The 25,618-nt window shown below is 36.0% G+C and overlaps 1 long non-coding RNA gene across 1 annotated transcript in view; it reads left to right on the top strand.

Moving 5' to 3' along the window:
* The window catches only part of LOC136835858 (uncharacterized), a 37,930-nt gene extending 17,115 nt beyond the window's left edge, over positions 1 to 20,815 (top strand). Inside the window, exon 3 of the long non-coding RNA XR_010852266.1 lies at positions 20,710 to 20,815. This is a non-coding gene — a long non-coding RNA (uncharacterized lncRNA). The remainder of the gene's footprint in view (positions 1 to 20,709) is intronic.
* The last annotated feature ends 4,803 nt before the right edge of the window (positions 20,816 to 25,618 follow it).

Below are 25,618 nucleotides of genomic sequence, written 5' to 3'. Positions count from 1 at the left end.
GACATTTTAATACAAAACCTAAATGTACTGACGTGTACCTTTTTATAAACACGCCATCTGTACAGATACGCACTACGTAAAGTGTGTTTATAGTGAAACCCACGTTATTATCTGTTACGTATGTTGTAACTTCATAGAGCCTACGGAAGTGATTTCTACGGAAAAGGAATGCAATCTGATCTTCGCCTCTCATTAAGGATTTTCTCTGGAGACGGCGAGTTGCAGAGCCATATAGGCTTTATGATATAATAATAATAATAATAATAATAATAATAATAATAATAATAATAATAATAATAATAATAATAATAATAATAAAGTATAAAGGATATGCAGGTAATGGGATTATCATGGACTGATGATATCAAATGATGCTTTAGAGCTACTAGCTAAGATTATGTGTTTAGGCTAAACACACCTGAAGTGTTTATATTGCGACTAAACGCAGAGCCATTGTACTAATTCCGTTATCTAGTCAAAATGTCCACAAGTATGCCCCCTCTCTACATATCCTAATATTAATCCTCGAATGATAGTGGCCTTTCTGTTCCAGTCATGATTGTTATATTGTTAGGTAGCTTCATTTGTATTCATATCACCTACTTTTCCAGTCAGCTCTTAATTTTTTTACGGGTAACTCAATCTGTAGGGGTCACATAATTGTCCAAATGACACACTAAAAAAAAAAAAGTCCTAGTAATACAAAGTTATTTGATAATTTCTTTTTCCGGTGATGCGTAACCGTTTCATTACTTTTTGCAAATGTATGTCAATGTGAAATTTGCTTTCAAACAGTATTCAAGCAATTGGGGGCTAGTCCAGTTTGCAACTCTACCGCTGCTTGACATGTAAATAATTCTTTCAGTGACATTGAATTCAGCATCGTATTCATTTATGTATGGTTCCTAGTCAGTGGCTTGTTGAACGCTGGACAGTTCGCATCTATATTTTATATTTCCCAATCCCGCCCCCTCCCTCTCTCTCTCTCCTCTCTCTCTCTCTCTCTCTCTCTCTCTCTCTCTCTCTCTCTCTCTCTCCCATGACTGATTTAAAGTTTTTTGTTTTATAACTCTAATATGTCACCTTTGTTTTGAAAATTTCATATCTTTAATAAGTGTATATATTATATCTGTATTGCACTCAGAAAAAAAATGAATACCTGGAAAATATTTTGTATTCAATATTAAATTTTTATGGTACGAATTTTGTAATAATGATATCAATAATTCTCGATATCTTTGTTAGTTGTTTTTTCACTGCAGTACTGTATAATATAATATTATTTTCGTGTCTTTCTCATTTAAATGATAACTTGGAAAGTATGACTAATTTTTGAAATTGAAACATAAACACGGTCTCGTATGCAGCTGGGAAGAAAATCCTTACAGATAATTAAATTTCCCCCTTTTTACTCAATACAAAGCAGCAAATTCTGCATTAGTATCTTATTTTTTAAATGTGCAAAAGTTTTTTATTGTTTCCTTAAAAACTAATAAAAGGGATTTTTACGGAAGTAGACACTGATTTTTCAGGATTTATTGTATATATACACTACATATATATATATATATATATATATATATATATATATATATATATATATATATATATAATTATATATATATATATATATTGCCATGTTTGCACAGCCTTGGGGATAATGGATAGCTCTAATTATGACTTAGATAATGGCAGCTGACTAAGAGGGCTATGCTCCGGTGATCAGAAAAGGTTTTATTAGTGACTATACTCAAAATATCAAAATTAGGGTTTAAGGTAAACTTAGGTTGTCCACTTAAAATGTATAATTAACTAAAGTATCAAAAGAGGAAATATTTACAGGAGCTATCAGTAGAGCTCCGTGGCACTATCCAAATTATCGTACTAACACATTTAGGCAGGTGGGCCCCAGAGGACTTTAGCAGTGTTTAAAAGAAGAAGTCAGCAAGCAAATGGTTTCTCTCTTAGACAACTCACTGCAAAAGCACGAAATGTCACTCACTGGGGAGTCACAAGACTCAGCAAAACACTTCACACAACATGTGTTAGTTCCAACAGGAATATCTTGACTGTCATGGACACGCAGAAGCCATGCGGGTTGGCTAGTTATCGAATGGGTTTGTACACAAATCAACCACTTGGCTAGCATAAAACAATGGTTCGTGAATGTTTGGTGGTACATGCAAAAATCAAAAGATATAGATAAATTCACACTGTTCTCGTAAGGTAGAGGGTATAGAGTGTTAGTCTCGCAAAATCATTAAAGAAATTCCAGAAACACGTAATTATTTCCAAACAAACGAGCGTCCCTGCAGTTGGACTTCCAGTGAGTGAAAAAATGAAAGAGAAAGTGGAGGATTTTCACTTGAGATTTGAGCGAACTGTCAAAGTTACTATCTGTCAAGTCAATCGAACTATGTGAAGGTTAAGTAAACAGTAGGGGTCAGTGAACTATCAGCTTGACAGTTGGCCATACGTCCAAACAAGACCACAGACTTTACCATGATTACTCTAACACTTGTTGCCGTACGGACACAGAAGTATAGGATACTCTATGGGCAGGGTAAGTAAGAGGCGCTATTCCTGTGTTGATGGTTTATTACAGAAGTGTCTTAATCCTGTGGTGGATACAGGGCAACTGACGTTCGCGCCAAAATCTTGGGCGGACGGAGTTAGGTAATGCATTGCCAACTATAGGCATAACAACATTCCATTCAGTAGTATTACTGATATCAATAACATGATATACACTTATCCTACATCCCCTCAAGCTACGCATTACTGCAAAAATATAGGTATACTCAAAACTCAAAATTAGAGACAAATAAAGAAAAGGCAAAATAAAGAAAAAAAAAATCAGCAAAGAATGGTTAATTGAAGCAAAACTTAATAATAGCTTAGCAAACAGAATGCAGTCTATTTTACACCTTTGTAGTCCTTCATCCAAGCTGGGCGTTTAGTTGGCCTTGAACTACACCTACCAAGGGGTGGGGGGCTGCCGTGGCCAGCATATACCTCCTGGTCCTGGGTACGTGGCACTGCCCCAGCTGGTTCTATAGTAGGGCACTGGCTCTTTGCTGCTATGTATTTCAAGTGGCAGCAATTTCACTTCGACATTCTTCCAGTTCCATCTATTTTGATTAAATATTGTCTATATGGGCATCTTTCCATTACCACCCCCGATTGATCCCACTTCTTACTGACTACATCCTGTACCAGGACTTGATTGCCTACACGTAAGTATGGCAACTGCCTTGCATGCAGGTCATATAATTCTCCTCTTTCTGCAAAGTTTTGACCATAACCTTTTCTCTCTCTCTCTTGTATCGTTGTCATCCAATGATTATCCAAAAGCAGGAATTCATTCGCCATTGGGATAGAGTCCTGTAACTGCCTCCCCAACGTTAATTGCACAGGGGACTTGTCTACATCTCTTAGGGGAGTATTTCTGTATTGCATAAGGGCTTTTGCTGTGGCATCAGTATCTAGGCTACTGTCACCCTTAATGTTTTCCCTTATCATACGCTTAGCAGAGCTCACGGCCGCCTCAGCTCGCCCATTCGATTGGGGGTACAGTAAACCCCCATATTCGTGTTCTCATGGTTCGCGGACTCACACATTCGAAGTGGAACATATCACCATCATTGGCGGAAAATTCTTATTTTTCACTGAAAATATTCTAATAATTACTGTATTTTCACCATATTTTTCATGAATAAATCAGTTTTTGTGATAAAACTATTAAAATTCTCAGGTATAAGCATTTTTACAGGGTTTTTCTTGGTTTAACTATCAAAATGGCCAGTTCTAAGATGGGTTTTAAAATTCATTTTGGCCTATTCGATTGATGCATCCCCGAATGGGGTTCACTGTATTGTGCTGATGAGATACGTAACTGCAACTAATCGCTTATAAAGTCTAATATCTCAGCACTCACTAAGTTCGTCCCCCATCAGTGGATATCTCCTCAGGGGTCCCCCAACGGCAGAACCACCTCCTCAAAACAGGGATGATCTTTGATGAGGTCACACTATTGCCAAAATACGACAGTTCCAGCCACCCAGTTAATCTGTCTGCATATGCTAAATAGCATTTATTATCTAACCGAAAGAAATCTGCCACTGTTTTCTGAAATGGATACACTGGCGGTTGGGTGGGAATGAATGGTTCTCGTTGTTGGGATGGCGAATTCTCATTGCACGTCGTACATTTAGACTGAAACATTACATCTGCCTCCATCCCAGGCCAATACACAGACTGCCATGCCCTACGCAACATTGAATCAGCGCCTTGGTGGCCTGAGTGTAGGTCACGTGCCACAGTTTCCCTCAGAGCTTGTGGTACTACCAAAAGTATGTGCCCCTCGTCGAAAGCATAAGTGGCCAGTCCATTGATATAGTAAGCCGTTCCCTTACCTGAAAGGTATGGCTGTAATGCAGGCTCAATCATATTCTTACTTTTTGGCCAGCTGTCATCTCTTACCCTTTTCAATAACAACTGATAATCATCATCTTTGGTAGCAAATTTCACATCTTCACTGTTGATTACTATGACATCACTATCCACATCACAGAATGGCTCGATTATTGCCGCAGACGTTATCCCGCATACCTCTTCTGCTTCATCCATATCTATCTTGCTTGGTGATGCCTTTAGACTCGGATACTGAGACAAGGTGTCAGCGGCAGTATTTTTTTTTACCTGCCACGTATTTCACTGAGAATTTATACTGAAGGGTTTTTTCTTTCAAACGGAACAGTCTGAGATTCTCAATGTGCTTCAACTCCCGATCACCAAACAACTTAACCAACCGGCGATTGTCTGTTACTAGAAGTAGGTTAGGGCAGCCCAGCAAAAAGAGACGAGCTTTTTTCAGACACCAGACCACAGCCACTGCCTCCCCCTCGATAGGGGCGTAGTTCAATTCCTCTTTTGAAAGGTGCCTGCTGCCATACAGGGATAGCTTCCAACCCCCCTGACAACAGAAAGGTACACCATGACATATGCAAGAACAATATTGCTGTAATACAACAAAGCCCATCCCTTCTTTACTCCAGTCAGTCATAACATTGGTTGGCCTTGTCTTATCATAATAATGCAGACCCTCAGATAATAATCTACAGAACTCATTTTTAGTGTATTCAAATTTAGACATCAGAATTTCATCCCAGTACGCTTTTTTACTGGCCCTCTTTTTTCAGTAATTCCCGAAATGGTGTCATAACAGGTGCCGTTGCAACGAAGGGAGCCAACTGATTGACCAGCACAAACCACGACCAAATATCGGATATGGTGGGCTGGTCAAGCATTGGGAACTTCTTTATAGCAGCCAGTTTATCATCCAAAGGCAGGTATTTATCCCACCCACTATTATAGCCCACAAAATTCACAGCCCTCTGACACAACTGGAATTTATGTGGGTAAGAGTTACACCATTCCTCTCACATGCTAACAGTAAATCAAAAGTATGCCAGAAAGCTTCTTCTATGCCAGAATCATGCAACAATATATCATCAATACATTTAAACTTCCTCAGGATATCCACAATTACATCATCAAATCTTTTGGCGTATGTGTCCGGGGCAGCATAGTGCCCCATGGGTGTGGGACAATACTGATACCTCCCCCAAGGGGTTGTGAAGGTCGTAAGATTTCGAATTTCTTCATCCAAGACTACCTGATGGAATCCCCAGTGTGCATCAACCGTAGTCTTAAAAGTATGCACCGGGACACTTGACACTATATCAAACGGTGCAAACATGTGATGCGTTTCCCTTTACAACATGCATTGAGTTTTTGAAAATCTATAGTCCTCCTCGGAGTGCCTTCCTTTTTGCCTACCACCACTGTGCGGGCACACCACTCAGTTACCTCCCCAGTAGGCACAGGTTGCAAGATACCCGCTAGAACGTCCTCGTCTATCTGCTTTTTGACCTCTTTCTCCCAATGCTTAGGGATAGTAATTGGTGTATGGTAAGCGTGTGGCACCACACCTGGCAGCAGGTGAATGTGGTGTGGTTTGCCGCTCACTATGGGAAAGGGTCTTCTATTTACATTGAATGTTGCACCTAAGAAACGTTACAGCAGCCACCACTTGAGTAGGGGAACATTATCCTCTGTGGGAGAGTATGTCAGCTCATTGGGTCTCTCATTAATGTGCCCAAAACTTCATTCCTATGAATATTAAAAACTGTGTGATTCGTGAAATTAGGATCCACCAACCCTAATGATTTGCATGCTCTTAATGACAGAAATAATTTACTTGTCCCATTGACAAAATACATACACTCACTTGTTGACATGCTGCCACACTTAATGTTAACCTGACAATAGCCCATTACACTCATTAGACCTCCTGCTGCATGTTGTTGCTTTACTTCCACTTTATTTAGATTTTTTACATCAATTCCCAGGCTCCGTGCCTGGACTGACCCAGCAATGCATACCTTAGCTCCAGTATCAGCTACAGCTTCTAATATGCAACCTTTATTATCTTTAAGATACGAGACCATGACATTCACGGTCGGTTGTGTGCATGATGCAGTGCCAACACTTAACACTTCTCGATCGGACCTTCCAGCCACTGATGTTGTCTTCTGCATAGCCTGTTGTCCGCTGTCGATTCTGTTCACAGTAATGGTGCCTATCTTACCATCCGATGCGCCCTTGCTAGGTGTACGACTCTTGCTCCCGTAGCAACGATTAGCAAAGTGTCCTCTTTTTACGCAGTGGAAACATTCTGCAGTGCTAGCAGGGCAATTAGCACAGCCACTCGGGTGCGCAGTCCTGCAAAACTTCACATTTCGCTCTTGCCTTGGAGCTCGATTTCACCACATCTTCCTTCTTTTTCTGGTAATTTGTCTTCACTGCTGCTACTTCTTCCACTGGTTCCTCCTCCCTCTCGATGCCTGCCTTGTTGAACTCTCTTCGCTCCCCTCTTTGTGTGGGGCCCCTGCATTCTTGTACTGCCTCCTTGAATGCCTCGCACTTTGCCATGATTGCATTAACAGAACTGTACTTCTCAAAGTTTTCCAAAATATCCTGTTTTAACTTTTGATTCCGGATGCCGCTTACAATTTTACCTGCCAGCACATGTTCACATAAATCCTCTCTGCACTTAGGGCACACAAATACACACTCGAGGGTCTCCTGCTGGCACCTGTGGATGTATTCCTTTGCCGTTTCTTCTTCTCTCTGTCTTCCTGTGAAGAACTTATCCCACACAACCGCTGTGTTCGCTGTCTTCATGGTTATTTTTCTCAGGGCATCAAAGGTGTCCTCTACCCCTGGGCTGAAGATAATTGGGCGTCTATTGCACTTTGCAATTTGTTTTCGCATAGTAGCCTGATATTCATTACTGCCTCATCACGGGAAAACTTGCTGATTTTTATCCGATCTTCCGTAGATCACTTCCAGTACCTAAAACCCTCCACTGACATCGCATACTTGCAGTTTTTTGGGAAATATGCTTGCTGTTCCCCCTGCCTAGTGCTGAATTATTCCCACCTGTTCGTATGGCCGTAACGATGACTGAATTAATGTGTTTAGATCCACTGTTGCGCCATCGCCGATGCCGCTTCTGGCGTCTCCTAAGTCTTATTAATCTAGGGGTGTTTTTCAGCAACCTTCTACAAAACCCCGACATTCTGAGTAGGTAATACTCCGTCACTGCGCCATAAAGGATACTCTATGGGCCGGGTAAGTAAGAGGCACTATTCCCTTGTTGATGGTTTATTACAGAAGCATCTTAATCATATGGTGGGTACAGGGCACCTGACGTTTGCGCCAAAATCTTGGCGTGGATGGAGTTAGGTAATGCGTTGCTAACCATAGACATAACAACATTCCATTCAGTTGTATATCAATAACTGATACACACTTATCCTACAGGAAGGATATTCATATTTACGTTAATTTGAATGATTTTTCACTGCAGTATATTAATTAAGCAATTATAAAAATAAATTTCACTAATATAATAGAAAAGATAATTTTACGTAACTTATGACGTGTTCAGATAAGTAATTAAACTGTAAAAGGCAATTTGACTACACTGGTTGAATGAATGGGTAAGTTTCTTCTTAGTATCTTGGACGGCTGACGTATGGGGTTGCCAGAAAGGATTTTCTTAGCGAGGAGGTTTACGTAATCTTTGACTGGGAATGCTCACTTTCCTGGGTTATTAAATCATTAACACTAGTATCACTGCACTTACTAAACACTTAGTAAGTAAATAAGCTGAGACCCACAGTCTCGTAAATAACACTGCACTCACACTCAGTAAAGCTACAGTTAAGTGGTTGGTGGCAACTCGATCTCAAGGCTGCGGAGTGAAACAGGAGAGCAGCCTTGCATGAGGTGTGGATTTTAAAGACTCGTGAATCACAAGTTGAAAATTTTCAAAACATGAAATACTAAGAAAAGTGTGCTTACTTGTTGTGTGCTGTAGTCAACAGATGCCAAACAGGTTTTGCTATAGAAATGTGTGGATCAGGAAGGGGAACTCAGATTAGCCAGTTGTAACTGCTAGTTGGCTGAGTTGTAAGGGGTTATAAAATGCAAGTGAAAGTGATGTTGCTGCTTGCATCCAAGCTCTAAGGATCCTGGCAAGGTCGCCATTCTCACGTTCGTCAGCCATGGGAATAAGTGATGGCTCTCATTATGACTTGGATACTGGTAGCTGAACTAAGGGGGCTACACTCCAGTGGTCAGAAAAGGTTTTATTAGTGACTATACTCAAAATACCATCAAAATAAGGTTTTAAGGTAAACTTAGGTAGTCCATTTAAAACATGTAATTCACTAAAGTATCAGAAGAGGAAATATTTACAGGAGCTATCAGTAGAGCTCTGTGGCACCATCCAAATTACTGTACTAAGATCACAATCAGTGTGCAAGAGTGCCACACAAGTGCAAGCGCCATAACTATGCCTTCTTAGGCTAACACACTTTGCAAATATGGGATAGAATCTTTAGATAGTACAGGATGGGTTACAGCAAGCAAGACAAGGTTCACACTGGGGTTCTGGATATCTTGACCTGATATGGCACCTGTAGTTTTGCAGGAAGATGGCACCGTTGATCTACAGGTAATTTCATACAACAGGTACTTGCAACACGGATCTGCAAGAGCAGGGGATGTTGTAATATATGAAGGAATTTCGAGTGACATTTAACTTGGAATATGCAAGCAAATAACAAAACACTGGTCTTCGACACTGGTATTAGTAATTCACTGTATGTTAACACTTATAGTCAAGGCAAACATAAAACTAACACTAGTATTCCAGTATTGATAAATCAAACACCACAATCAAAATCACAAGAATCTCTGAGGGAGAATTCGAAGGGGTATGTATATAGGAATAGGAGAACAGGTGGGAAATTCAGGTAAAAGATAAAATGGTGAGGCCAGACAAACAACCTCCAATCACATCACCTTAGTCCAGGGGACAAGACTTGAGTAGATCAGAGCTAGTTTCCCATAGCAGGAGATTCAATGGAAGCTGCGTTGTGTACAGTCCCCCACCATAGAGGAACTAGATGAAGCGTAAGGGTGCTGTTGGGCTACAGAGTCATCAGTGCTCAAACGGCAAGGAGGTTAGTTAAGACCACCTTCAGAGTGACAGCATCAGAGAGATGTCTAGTGGGGACTCGATCGGAGTCCCTATTCAAACAGGCTTGTAGACAGGTAGACGTCGTAAGATACGCTAGGAAAGAATGTTCCGTTGGGGCTTGTATTTATACTGCAAACGGCGCCGACAGTGGTCGTGTTTTGACAGTTCACTCTTAATAGGGTCTTCCATTGTCTTCTTCTCGGGGTATGTGGATAATCCTGACAGGTATCTGGAAAGGCCGTTTAGAGCTGGCTGATAAAAGGTTTGAGGGAGAGAGAGGACAATAATGAGATAATTAGAGTGGAGAGGCAAGGCTGAGTGGGAGGAGATGCAGGTGTGGGTCAAGTCAAGGAGGTGACCCTTAATTGCATGGCAGGTAGCTGATCAGAGGGGAAATTTCTTCAGAGGGCTCTCATGACAAGATTGGCTGGGGACTGTTTAACAATAACGGAACTGTGTGAAATCTCAAAAGTTTCTTTTTAATGTGCAAAAGGGCTACTAACTTTCCCCTCGAGCGAGGATTATTGGGTCTGGTCTGGGGTTGGAAATGACTTTGGGTACAGTCATGAATTTACCTCCTCATTTGACACCTGAGTTATCATTGTTGGAATGGGCAAGGCGTGGGAAAACGTCAAATGAACTTTACAAAACATCTAGTACTTCCTTCATTTTACGTTATGTTATATTGAAATATCAAGACAGGAAAAGCAAAATGCAAACGATCAAAAGGTCGTTTGTAAAAAAAAAAAAAATATATATATATATATAATATATATATATATATATATATATATATACATATATATATATATATATATATATATATATATATATATATATATATATATATATATATATATATATATATATATATATATATATATATATATATATATATATATATATATATATATATATATATATATATATATATATAGTATAAAGTCAAAAGCATACCAAGTACCTGGTTATTACACAACTGTTCACAGATTTTGAAATTTTACCTTACTTCAGCTGGATACCTGAACTCACATAACAGTAAAAATTACGACTGAGTACTGTAAAGGTAACAGTGATCCTTGAAAAGCTCGTTAGTCATGTGAAAAATCAAACTAAGTTTGTCAAAACAAGTGTGAGGTATCAACAGTTAAACAAGAAATATTCTAGAGTAAAAGGGCATCACTCCATCAAACAACTTTAAACTGTTTCCCAGGTCTTAATTCACTTCAGCAAAACTAAAGAAACAAAACATGTTTATCACTTTGCCCTATGCACACAGTTAATCCTGTTCACTGGTGGTTGGCAAATGAAACACTGTTTTAAAAACATTTAGTAAACACATTCATTTTTAAATTCAAAATTTATAATTAGAACTCACAATCTGAAGAAATTTACTATTACTTGAAAAAACACCAAATTTAATTAATTCTTGAATTAAATTATTAAACAAAACTAAATCACAAAAACTTTGATTTATCAACAAATTAAGTTAATCAAGCAAAATTTAAACTCAAGAATTACTCAAGATTTGAAAATAAAATCTTAAAAATTGAAAATTAAATAAAGTATGCAATGCTAAATTGGCAAGAAATATTTAAAATGCTAAGTAAATAAATGTTAAATCACCAATATATAAAATGTGAAAAATCAAAAGATTGCGAACACAAAAACACACAAAAATACAAAAGATTTACCAATAATAATTTTACTAAGGCAAAATTTTCTTAATATACCATATTATACCATGGTAATAATAAGTAAAATTCACTTTACTTTACACAAGATTGTGAAAACTTTTGCAAAATCACTTGAAATGATTTAGATTCACAAAACACACTTTTTTGTTAGGAGCTGTTACCAAATACACTTTTCCTATGTTCAGATCAGATCTCAAAAGCTAAGATTAATACCAGTGACCACACTAACACTGCAGTAATAATTTCTCTCTTTTGAAGAGAGAGAGAGAGAGAGAGAGAGAGAGAGAGAAAACCAACACTAACGGTCTCTGGAATCAGAATGAGCAAACTTTAGGATTCCAGTGGGAAATGAAACAATCAGATGATGTCAGAATAATACGTGATCAGAGCATTGCAATCCTACAAAACATGACGTAATCGATCGAGATACGTGCATTTACTCTCAAAAAGGCATATGTGACTTGAACAAAAAATCGTATGGGATGATGCTCTTTGTGAAATCTCAACACTTTCAAAACAGACGGCACCTGGCCAGCCACAAATGGCATGCTTTCAAAACAAACACGAAGAACCAGAGTTGGTTTCCAGAACAGTACATGAAACATTGCGAAATCATTCGTCTTTTCTCGTAAGGGACAAAGCTTTTACAGACTCGATTGCCACTCCCACGCTTGTTAACTCATTATCTCCTGCGACGATAACTGAACCAAAACACGACATACAAAATCACGAGCACAGAACACTTGTTGCTAGGGGACAAAAGTGCGATCACATACAACATTACTATTAAAATGTATTACCAATTTTAAATTATGCTGTTAACTTATCCAAATCACTAACTCTTTTGAGATATGAAATTACACTACATAATATTATGATACTTCAACAGTTATTATCATTACACATAACACATGATAAATAGAAGAGTAAACATATCAAAACTATGGGATGATTTACATATTACAAGGCAACATCAAGAAAAAAATAATATATATATATATATATATATATATATATTTATATATGTATATATATATATATATATATATATATATATATATATATATATATAACCGTATTTTATATAAACAAAGATTATATAAAATGTTAATATCAACACTAAAGGGAATTATAATTGATAAGTGGTTATAACGAACTAATAGTGAGTTTTATTCAGTTGACTCACCGTGATTTTATATATAATATAAATATTATATATATATAATATGTATATATATATATATATATATATATATATCATATATATAAATATATATATATATATTATAATTGATAAAACGTGGTTATATTTTCATATATATCAAGGGGAATTTTTTAGTTGATAATAAGTCCACCGTCCCGTGAGGTCGAACCAGACGGACGAGGAATCAGGACTACTGACGCACTAACTGTAGTCCTGATTCCTCGTCCGTCGCTGGTTATGACCACGGTGGACTTATTATCAACTAAAATTCGTTATTATTTCAGTGGACTCCTAGACCATTTGTATATTGTATATGAATCACTATGTGATAAATAGTCATATATATATATATATATATATATATATATATATATATATATATATATATATATATATATATATATATATATATATATATATATATACATTACTTCATCTACCAAAATTCTGCCAGGACCTCTTCCTTTTAAGTGACCTCCCATCTGCTCATCAAGTTTCCAAGTTTCAGCAAGTTTAGTTTACTTAGGCTGAATAATAACTGTGAACATGACGTCAAATCAGAGAGAAAGTTGGGACGAAAACTGTATTTGTTTCCTCGTTTCGGGAAAAGTTTAAGCGCTGGATTCAGTCGGTGTATTTGCCCACTGTAATATTTCGTTCGTTTTTATATACTTCTCATTTGACAGAGGACAGGATGTTATGTGGAGTGGTATTCCTTTTATTCATTTATTTTCCTTTTTATTCATGTTTCTGTTATAAATTTTCACGTTTGTTATTTTATTTTGACAAAATAAGGTCTATCGTTAATTTAACCTTTTGATGACAATTATTTAACCATTCATATAACCACGCAGCTTTCCCTTTATTGTTTGTTGATTGATTATTTATATTATATATTTTATTTATATTATTTTACTTCATTTACTTACTGACAAAACAATAAAGCCCACTCGCAAAAATAACGAATTGATGACAGACCCATTTGTTCATTTGCGTACTCATGCTCTCCTTCCCTTTTTTATTTGTCGATTTATTTATTAATTTATTTACCTACTTAATAATCTGTTTATATAGATACTTATGTAGCGTTTCTATCCGTTCATGCATTTAACTATTTTCGTCTATTTCATCGGGTGTTCTTTCACGGACGTGTCCGTGGGTGGTTAGTGCTTATTAGTGCACCTCATACGGTGCACTGTAGACATTACTAAAGGTTCTTTGTAGCGTCCCTTCGGCCCCTAGCTGCAATTCCTTTCATTCCTTTTACTGTACATATGATCATATTCTTTTTCTTCCATCTTACTTTCCTCAACCCTCTCCTAAAAATTGATTCATAGTGCAACTGCGAGGTTTTCTTCCTGTTACACCTTTCAAAGATTTTTACTGTCAGTTTCCATTTCAGTGCTGAATGACTCATAGGTCCCAGCTCTTGGCCTGTGGCCTAAATTCTATATTCTATTCTATTCTATTTCACGTAAGCTCGACTGCCAATGCATTTTGAAGGCTACCGTCCATGAGCAGATGACAGGAACCTATTTACCGATATGCACTTTTAATGTAAAGGTCGAGTTCTTGCATAAATGCATGTCGAATGATGTCGAGTGACCACGGCAAAAATAGCTTCCGACCACTTCACTTAGGGGGCAACGTTTCCAATTCCTCCTCTGCCCAGAGCGAGAATTATTTTTGCGTCTGTGATTTAAAATATTTTGGGATAAATAGAACGAGGGAATGAATTTCTTGCCAAGACATGGAATTTTTTTTTTTTTTTTTGCTAGGTGAACGACTTTCACTACTCGCCGATTTTGGATGATTCTTTTGTTAGGCGGTCAAAATCTTGCAGTTTTGATGTTTACTTTCTTTTCCCTAACACATCTCTATATTAGCATTAACTTTTTTGTAAATAAAAATGCATCATGAAAATGTGTTCGGTTCTCGAATCGTTAATCAGCTGTGGAAAACATTCAGATGTAAATGACGGCGAACCTAAAACTGTAAATTATATAATTTATAAAATTTCATGAATCTTAACCACTTACAAAGAAATTCAGGTTAGAACTTGCATCCGTTCCACAAATATTTCAGAAAACTGTGGCATTGAGCATAATGCCATGCGCCGCCTGCATTATGGTGAGAAGTTGCTTTTAGTGCTCAGAGTTTTTCACTTAACGCGAGCACCTGCGTACCATGTTTCTGAAGAAGCATTATGACAAATTGATGTCATCGAGGATATTGTTAAACGCCATGCGACGACGGTTCAGCTAATCTACAAACCATGTTTCTGGAGAGCCGTTATAAGAGACATCTATAGTTGGGAATAATGTTAAACGCCGAACGGCAATCGAACCAATAGGAGCTTTTGCTATTGTTATGTGAAAACCAATCGGCGTTCGGAAAGTTCGTTGTTCACAGGACTTGCGTGGTTTCTCCGTTGATAATCTACTTTATTGCTATTGTCGTCGGTATTATTCATCATCGAGTGGTACTATTGCCGCTATAGTGAGTTTAGATAATGCAGATTCTGCGGAAGTGTTCGATGTTACCGGGCTCTTTCAGATAGTGTGAATAAAGCAAAAAGGAAAATAGTTCATTATATCGGCCTAAGTAGCTTCTATGTGTAAAGGTAACGCTATTATGGGTGATGTTTCTTGTTCAGATGATGGTGGCTGTGATGATTACGAGCATTTGTAGGTAGCAGATCTTGGTGATAATATTGCTATTAAGCAAGGCAGTGTCATAATAAGTGAGAGTAAAGAAGAAAGCAGCAATATTAAAAGAGAAAAAAGAAAAGGGAAACGTAAAGGGAAGGCTAGTAGTGCTGTTGTGAAAAGATAGAGAAAAAGATCTCATTATTATTATGATTATAGTGTCACCCCAATCAGTTTGAAGTCAGTGCCGGTGCCATTACCAGCAGTGGTTCCCTACCTGTGGAACCTTCTATTAATGAGGCTGAACACCAGATAAAGAAAGAAAAAAAGGAGACAGAGATAGTAGACCAGAAACACGGGCTGTTAATGTTCCTAAAAGACAGAAGAACCTTAGTCTGTCCCACCAGAACTGTTAGGAAGACTGGTACCAAGAGAACTGTTCAACTTGCAGACAGCATGTCTCTGTTACCTTCAAGGGCAGGGGAATTACTCTCTGCAAGGCTGCATTTATCTCTTGTCATACAATAACCACTATGAGGACCAATTAGTATGAAAAATTTGTCTAAGGGAGGTACAACACTAGAGGACCAGAGGGGCAGGAACCCAAACAATAGGAAAATAACAGGCTTTCTAAGAATACACAACTTCTGTTAGTTTGTTCCAGGCACTACCCCCGTAAACACCCAGAACTGGCAATGTTTTGGAGTCTGACCTCAAAATCAGGTCATTGTGCGAAAAATACCTCTACCGAGGTGAAGTTAAATACTACAAGATTTTAATTTGCCATTATGACATAGGTTTTCGGCCTGTAAAGAAGGATTTTTGCAACACCTCTGAACGGCTAAGGAAGCTTTTGTTGAAACTGAACAAGATGAAAAGGCACAGAGTGAAAATATGTCAGTGGCTTCCCAGGAAAGGAAGTCTGCCAGTCTCTGTGACAACGACTGGGTCTGTTTCACCACGAACTGACAGCAGACCATGCTATATCCTTTCATTCAGAATACTACAAATGCAATTTGTGGCGTGGTCTCTCCCCCTTTCCCAGTCGATGGTCCCTGTCTGTCCATAGATGAGTGCATCCGACTACTCTACAAAATTAATAAACGAGGCAAAAACTTATGAAGTTTCGGTGAGTACAATTATTTTTGCCTTTATAAATTTTTTTTATTATAGATTTTTTTAATGCCTTTTCTTCCATTAATGATTATTTTTCTGCAGTAATCACCAATATTTTTAATCATTATTTATAAGTTTGTCATTATTTATAGGTTTGTTACGATTATTAACATATATTTCATGTTTACTTATGTTTATTAACTGGGTATATTAATTTTCCTGGAAAATTTTGGAATTTTTAATTTTTTTTTGCGTTAATCGCCATTACCACTATCATTAATTATTAATCACAGGTTTGTTGAATTGTTGTAAACGAACTCCACGCTTATTATTGTTTATATATTAACTGTATGTATATTAACAGTGTCTAACAATGTTAAGTCTGGAAACTTTTTGATGTCAAGTTTCTAAGTCCAAACAAACTCTTACCATGCAAAGGGACAGTAAAAGAAAATAATGATATAGAAATATTCTTGTACAATTGATATTCACGTAATCAGTTCACAAAGTTTTGAGGAAATTTGTAAAACTAGGATAGGTTGAAAGTCATGGTCCTCTTGACTGTTTCTGACCAGTGTCTCTGCGTCCGCCGAACTGCTACTTGCCCCTTATGGTTGATAATCCTCGTAACATCTTATCTGTGAAAAGATTTATTCTGTAAGTGGCATGTATGGAAGTTTTTAAACATAAACACGCACTTACCTGTGCCAGAATACTCAATAATATTTTTAACCCTTTCACCATTTCTCCTTATGTCCTAGTCAGGATTTTACGATGATGTTGTCAGTATGTATTTTCGCTGAACAATTCACGTACTGCACGGACTAATTACATACACACTTATATTTATGTGTGGGTGTGTGATTGCATATGCATATATACATGCACACTATATATATACCAGTATGTAATATATATATATATATATATATATATATATATATATATATATATATATATATATATATATATATATATATATATATATATATATATATATATAAATATATATATATATATAAAATACGTGTATGTAGATGTTATGTGAAATAGCTTTACTTTCCCTGTTCAAGCATAGAGAATGATTATATAAATAACAACTGTGAGTTTCCTTCAAATACTAAGTATCGGATTCATGTCAATAAAAAAATGTTAACTTATATATTCTTTTCATTATTCTAGGATTTGTGATACAGGTAATTTCCTTATAAAACGTCAAATCTCACTGGAAAATATAAATGGAAAAAATAATGAACTGCAAACATATCGCAACGTTAATTAATTTTTCTTTACCAAATAAAAACGTTATCGGAATCTTTTTTTTTTTTTTATATTGCCGGGGATATGTTTTGAGATCTCCGAATTATATTCGCTTCCTTAGTAAAAAAAAAAAAAAAAAAAAATGGGACTCGGGTAATTGGATCTTCCTTCCTAAAAACAGGGAGGTTGGAAATATCGTCGTCAGGCGTGAGGAGAAAGAAGAAGAAGAAGAAGAAGAAGAAGAAGAAGAAGAAGAAGAAGAAGGAAGAAGAAGAAGAAGAAAAAATGTCAACACAGACCATCCAATCTCTAACAAGCAGACCAGACCCTTACTGGTATTATTCCTGGTTGGTCTGGGACTGAATCTTTTCCCGTTTCTCGGAAATGTTGGCTGTTGAATCAAATATCTCCCCTTTTCTCCCCAGATCTTGCTGCATAAATTGACATAAACATATTTATTCGTGTGTATAAACACAGCCAATCTATTTTGTGGGCCGATGAATACCATCGAGGATATAAATTTGAACTAACTTCACCATAGTGGAATAATGTTCTCCCATATCAGGTTTTAGACTTGTGAACTTATTGTTCGAGTATTGCGGTAATAACTTTAGAATGAAAGCTCCGTTGTAGTGTATTGAGATCGCTGTTCATTTGCCTTCAAATGGAACGTATGGATTGTACTATAGTAACTGGAGATTTAATAGCTATTTAATTGCTTCGATGCTAACGTTATTATAGATATAAGAGGCTTAATTTAACTAGTAAAGACAACCCTTCTTTACGGATAATAATTGAGGATCATCTACTACATCCAAGCATCCATAATTCGTCCCTTTGCATCTGTACGGGTCTTCAGAGATCAGCAATATACCAATGAAATAATAAGCCTGAGAAAGGAGAAAATGCGAAAATAAACAAGATAGCATATAGCAGCTAAATTCCTGCGGGTTGGAGGGATGGCTTGATGTGCGTTTGATGCTTGTGGTTTTAAGCTGTGTCTAATAGAATGGATAGATCATTCTCCTTTCCCGGTCAATTTAAAAAAAAAATAATAAAACTGGATGGATGTCTTGGGAAAATGGGCCTTCTCGCTTCGGAAGAGATAGATTATATCTGGGAAAGTGGAGGGAAGGAGAGAATTCACAAAATTGATAGTGAAAAAATGAATTTTCTACAGTGTAATTTGCTGAAAAGCCTTGGCCCTCGGACGAGGAGGGACAATGACAGATATATTATCTGTAGAAAAGAGACAGAAAATGTACCTTGCGGCACAGAGGAAGGAGACAGAGAGTATAAAACAGGACTAATGACATTGAATCCTATCGCAGATCAGGACACATTAAAGTAATCACGAGGAGTAATCTCGAGATAGCAGATGATTAAAAATGGGGAGATTCAGAGAGCAATTTTCTTTTTGCCCTGTGGGGGAGCAAGCTGTGCATCCTTGAGAACAGAAGAGACGAGAAAAGAGGTACATGCGAAAAACTGTCAAGAACTTTCTCTGCGAAGAAATTAAAACTTTCCCAATTAGAGATGAACCCAAGCTATCAATTTCATCTTAGTATGAGAAAAATTCTTCTTTTGAAATACATGAATGTAGCAGTTTTTAGCATAATTAAAAAAAGGAGAGACCAGGGATAACTGATATTCAGGCTCTCTGAAGCATGTAGCAGAGGAGAAAAGCCATATCAAAGATGAGAAAGAATGATATTTTAAATGAAAGATGGTACACATATCTTGATATGTATTATTTCTTTTTTATTAAGTTTATCATTAGTGGAATTGATGAAATGCTGCCATCAACAATATTTATAAGAACAGAAAAGTTTTGCGACTTAAATGAAGATAAACCCTGAGCAAAAAGAGTTAGGGTTCTTGAAAAGCAAATGATGTTAAAGCAGTTATGATAAAATTCCTAATTCAAACAAAGTTTACATAAAATCGAAAATATATTATAAAAGAAATATATCAAGAAATCATAATGGACCATTAGAGATTCAGAGGCTTTGCCAATCGTGACAAAGTTGTAGTTCAGGAATCCAAGAAATGTGTGTCAATTACGTTTTCTTTCGCGAGCAGCAGGAAGCTAACGTTCTCTTTCAGTGCACAGTGTTGATGACAATTGACGAAGTGTTGTGGAATTCGGGATTCAGTTCAAATGGTGCCCCACACATAAATCTAATTAGGTGGACCATAAAAAAAAGAGAAAGCATACAATCCTGCTGCTGAGTTTCGATGTAGTCCTGATAAGGTATTGGAAGGAGTAGCCATAAATAGTAATTATTAATGAATGATCTACAAACAGATTTTGCAGAAATGTTTCGGAAATGATGATTATCCATGAGCTGCATTTGTGTTCATGGGAAGGGAACTTTTTTTTGTCTGTACTCGATTATTCATTTTCTGTTTTTAAATTAAAAACGAGTAAAAAATACACCGAAGTTTTTTGGCGTAATCGAGTTTTCTGTACAGTGTATAATCAAGGCCACCGAAACTAGATCTATCTTGCGGTGGTCTTGGTATAATGTTGTATAAGCCGCGGCCCATGAAACTTTAACCACTGCCCGGTGGTGGCCTGGCTTATATCGTTGCCAGAGTACCGATTATGGCTAACAATAACCTTAAATAAACTCAAAACTACTGAGGCTAGAGGGCTGCAATTTGGTATGTTTGATGATTGGAGGGTGGATGATCAGCATAGCAATTTGCAGCCCTCTAGCCTCAGTAGTTTTTAAGATCTGAGGGCGGACAGAGTAAGTGCGGACGGACAGACAAAGCCGGTACAAGAGTTTTCTTTTCAGAAAACTAAAAAAAGAGGAGGCAAAAAATAACACCATGACGGTTCGAGACAAAAAAAAAAAAAAAATCCCTAGACTAATGACTGACGAATCCATTAGCAAACTGCTGGTAAGCAGACTTGATACATTACTTAATGTCAGTGCTAAATGGCTCTTGGTTTGTTGTAATTGTATTCACGTGGTTACTTTTTATTTATTTATTACTTATAAAGGGAGTGACGGCTCTCTTTAAACTTTGTAATAACTCAGTGTTTCAACACCTTATGAGCTTTGATTGTATTTATAAATTTATTTTCTTTTCCGTATTTTCCCAAATTGAAGACATTTATTCATATACTTTATAAAATCATTGTAATTAATTCCTCAGGACTCTCCAGTGGCTGTGTTGCTGCGTCCAGAGAATAAACGCTACATTATTCCTCGTGATCACCAGGAATTTATTGCAGTGCTTTTATAAATATACGTCGACAGGTATGTTTTTCTTATCGCCATTGTTTCATAGTTTAATCAGTATTCTAGTAAGCTTAGTTTCATAGTAAGCATTGTTTCATAGTTTAATCAGTATTCTAGTAAGCATAGTTTCAGTTTAATCAGTATAGTATAGCATTGTTTCACAGTTTAATCAGTATTCTAGTAAGCATAGTTTCATAGTTTCATAGTTTAACTCAGTATTCTCGTAAGCATAGTTTCATTGTTTTTCAGTTTAATCAGTATTCTAGTAAGTATAGTTTCATAGTAAGCATTGTTTCAGAGTTTAATCAGTATTCTCGTATAGTTTCATAGTTTCATAGTTTAATCAGTAATGTTTCACAGTTTAATCAGTATTCTAGTAAGCATAGTTTCATAGTAAGCATTGTTTCATAGTTTAATCAGTATTCTCGTAAATATAGTTTCATAGTAAGCATTGTTTCATAGTTTAATCAGTATTCTAGGGTTATAAGTAAATAAAAATGTGACATGGATATACTGAAACTAACTTATTACAAGAACATTTACATTATGAGCTAACTGATAACTTGAAGTTCAGAGCTGTTACCCTAGATATTCAAATCTGTTGAATTTCTCCAAAAGGCTGCAATAGATGTAAATAGTTTTATCATGCAATGACACTGGTAATTTATCATGAAATATTCCCAAATCGCTGAAAAATATAGTAATTGAAAGTAATCACATTTCTGTTCCTTGTGATCTTGAAGCTCTCACTGATTAAGGTTTGATAAAATATTAGACCGAAAACAAAATTATTTAATATTCACGTTATACGGGTTGCGCTTTTCATTCGTCAAAATGTTGTATTCAGTTGACGAGGAAAGTGTCCCTTAATTAAGCACATTAAGAGGAATTTCTGTAAACACTCGTTATCTTTAACTAGGCCTGTTCATTTCGTATCGCGAAAAAAATTAAATAACTGGATGAAAGTGAAGAACTTTTCCTTTATTTCGAGATTTTTTCGAAAACATTCACTTATTTTGGGTAATTCCGCATAAATTTGCAAGCAAATATGTACCATCAGCAATGCGATGAATCGAGACCCTCATTATAATACTTATATTAGGGAATGAATGCTCTGAATTTCCTTGAAGCACTTATATTAAAAAATAGCAGCATCATCTGCCGTCATTTTCCAGTGAGGGGCTTAATAGCCTGCGCATGGCCGTTATTACCAAAGCCCCAGGTGAGCTTCTTGCATGCTCGTTATGCGTGTCAGGTAGTGCATTGCTTCTCATGCATTTTTTGAATATAACTGAAATTGCTTCCTTTTGTTGTGTGCATTTTTGAAAGAGGATTGGCTGCAGTATGCAAAGGTTATGTATGTGTATATATATATGTATATATTATATATATAATATAGATTATATATATATATATATATATATATATATATATATATATATATATATATATATATATATATATATAAATTATATATATATTATATATTTACTGTATACATATATGGTCTTGGTTACCTCTAAAAATCTCCATTTCTGCGAAGTGATCAATTTGTGCAAGGAAAAATCAAATATATTTAATTTCCGCATTGGATATTAAGCCTTATGTTTACAACACTTCTTTTCAAGAATTTCGAGAAGGCCTGATGCAATTCTTTCCCGGTTTTCTTTTCTGAGCCTTTTCTCGAATAAAGAACACAGGGAGCAATTAACAAGCCCAAGGGCAGGGTTATCCAGTACCCAGAGCCATATACATAGGTAGGCCTTATGCCCACACAAGAATGTAATAGGCTAACATGAAATTAATCCCAGTGCATCAAATAATAACACTGTAAGGTAAAAGGTAGATTGTCAGTCATTACTAAAAGGGTCTAATTAACAGATTTATCCAGCTTCAGATATTCTTAGGTAAATGGATGTTAATTTCGAATAAATTCACAGCTAATATCTTAAATACGGTCTTTTTTATTTTTATGTACTTAATTTTTTATACTGACGAAAAGATCGATACACACTCATTGGTTTTAGATACCTGATAGCTACACTTGCATGCTGAGAAAGTAAAATTTATTTTGCGGAGTTTGATATTTATTTTAAGTTTAGCTCTCCTTATACTACAGTGTGAAATGAAATCGACACATAGGTGTATCATTTTAACTTTGAATGAATCCTTCCTTCTGAAATTAAATTTGAGACTTGAATTGTATGACTGGTATGTATAAGACGAATGGTAATATTCGATGGCCGTTATATTTGAATACTGAATTTAATTCAGATGATAATGAGCTTGAAAATCACAAGCAAGCAACAACGGAATCCAGTCTTACGCTGGAAGAGTTATCATGACAGTCCAGGAAATGACGCGAGACGTAAAAGAAAGTAAATTCTGGAAGACCCAGCCATTTCAACGAGCAAATGGCTAACGTTGGCGTTTTCCCTCTCCCTCTTCTTCTGCTTCTGCTTCTTCTTCTTCTTCTTCTTCTTCTTCTTCTTCTTCTTCTTCTGAAATGGCTACTTTCATCTCTCATGTTTAAAGCCACAGAAATTCCTTTGATCCTGACTGCTACTGGATCTTGGTAAGACGAGGGAGAAGATATCAAGCAATAAACGTTAGGGCGTTTGAATCCAGTTCGAGGCCAAAGCGTTGCCGACGTTTGAAGATGATAGGTGTAAAGTATAGGTTGAGTTGACTGTAGATGAAATAGAGACATTGAGAAATAAAAGAAGGAGTATATCTAAGTTCAAATCTGGTGTTAAACACGTGATTAGATTTGATCGTGCAGTTGGAACTTCGGAAGTTCAAGCGAAGATGCACTGCGTTACTACCTTAATACAGTTCTTGCACATTAATGATTTACTTACATTTTTATCTATACATTAATTCGTTATTTTAATTTTTCATTTTTAATAAGTGAGATCTCTTCTTTCTGTATTTCCCTTTACCTCCTCTTACTTCTTCCTAATGAACACCATATTCTTTGGGAGCTTGAGTTTCAAGTCAATGGCCCCCGTGGGCTTGTTCCATATGAATAGGGTTCATCTTCTGAAAAATAATAATAATGTAAGTCAGCTGGGAACATAAATGCAAAGGAATTCACAGATGCATTTAAAAAACTGTGTAAAGATATGCTTAAAAATGTTTGAAAAGTATAAAAATGTTTTCCAATATAGACGTAGAAAACCGACGGTATCCGAAGATTAACGACTGCGTTTACTAGAAAATAGAGCATAGCCACTAGATATCAGGAAGCCGAATGTTGCAAGTATTTAAAACAAAAGAGATATATAGATGTCTCTAGGCCATTTGTCTACTTGCCTGGTAGCTCAATAGTTCACTCGAATTCCTCCCTGTGTGACAGTCATCACTGAATATCTTTGATCTCTGGGGATACTGTTCTGTATTCTACTGTTCCAAACACTGAAAAATTTATGAGAAGGAAATAAAAAACTATTACCCGGTCAGGAAAATAAAAATATTTAAATTCAGCCCGTTTTTACTACAGAGAAGATAAAAGCTTATATTGTTGCAGGGGGCAGAGTATTTTCGAAAGAATAGTTAAAAACACAAGAGAGAGAGAGAGAGAGAGAGAGAGAGAGAGAGAGAGAGAGAGAGAGAGAGAGAGAGAAAACGATTGCGTGGCTGGGTGCGCGAAATGAATGTCGAATTTTACACGGGAAAGTTTTTCTGTCACGCAATTTAATTAGCACATGCCAATGGCGGTGTCATTTTGCGTAGAGAAATAGAAAAGTGAACGAAATTGCAAACGGGAGAGTAATGTAAAGTGGGCACTTCTTTCCTTTTACTAGACTTCTTTTAATGGCTTCATTTCAACTGCTTAAGAATGCTGCAAAGAAAACCATTATTATTTTTCTTATGACAATGAGCAGGGTTATAAATGTCGAGAGTTAATCTGTGGTCATACATTAAAGAAAGTAAAAAATGGATTTTTAATGAATGGGATATATAACATTTTGTTCATATACTAAAAAAAATTCGTACAGCATTTATTTATTTATTTTTTGTTATCTGTTTTTGCCTGATTTATATCATCATTGTATTCCTCACTGCACTTGTTTTTAAAAGTTTCAACACGTAATATACAGTATATATATATATATATATATATATATATATATAATATATATATATATATATATATATATATATATATATATATATATACTATATATATATATATATATATATATATATATATATATATATATATATATATATATATATATATATATATAAGTATATATACATTACATATATGTTATATAAATATATATATATATATATATTTATAAATAAACATGCACATTCACACACACCTATATATATATGTATATATAAATTTATTTTAGCATGGGATTAACGCACACCCTTAGTGAATAATACGTGATATATGTATCTGCTCCGGCCCTGGTCGACATTATCTGGTAAATGGTGCAAAGATAGTAATTAGAATATTAATAACAATAATTCAGTGCCACATAAGGGACCTAAAGACGCAAAATGAAATAATGTTAATTTGCTTTGTAAAAGAATGAAATCTAAAAAAGTAAAATAAAAACAAAGAATGAAATAAAAAAAGTAAAATAAAAACTAAGTATATGAATCATACTGAAATTAAGAAGGCATACATAAAAAAGTATTTATACAGACCAGGTATGTTCACTTACATGTACGATTCCATCCATTGCGAGTTTGCTTGCATGCATTTGCATGCACATATGCACGCGTGTCCACCAGCTCGATACCTTTTATAAATGAAATATATTTGTCTCTTAACCTCCTTACATCAAAACAATTCTTCCTCA

This window comes from Macrobrachium rosenbergii, chromosome 4, assembly GCF_040412425.1.
Source record: "Macrobrachium rosenbergii isolate ZJJX-2024 chromosome 4, ASM4041242v1, whole genome shotgun sequence".
Classification (NCBI taxonomy): Eukaryota; Metazoa; Arthropoda; class Malacostraca; order Decapoda; family Palaemonidae; genus Macrobrachium; species Macrobrachium rosenbergii.
The sequence above is the reverse complement of the archived record's forward strand: the minus strand, read 5'-3'. Positions and strand labels throughout refer to the sequence as shown.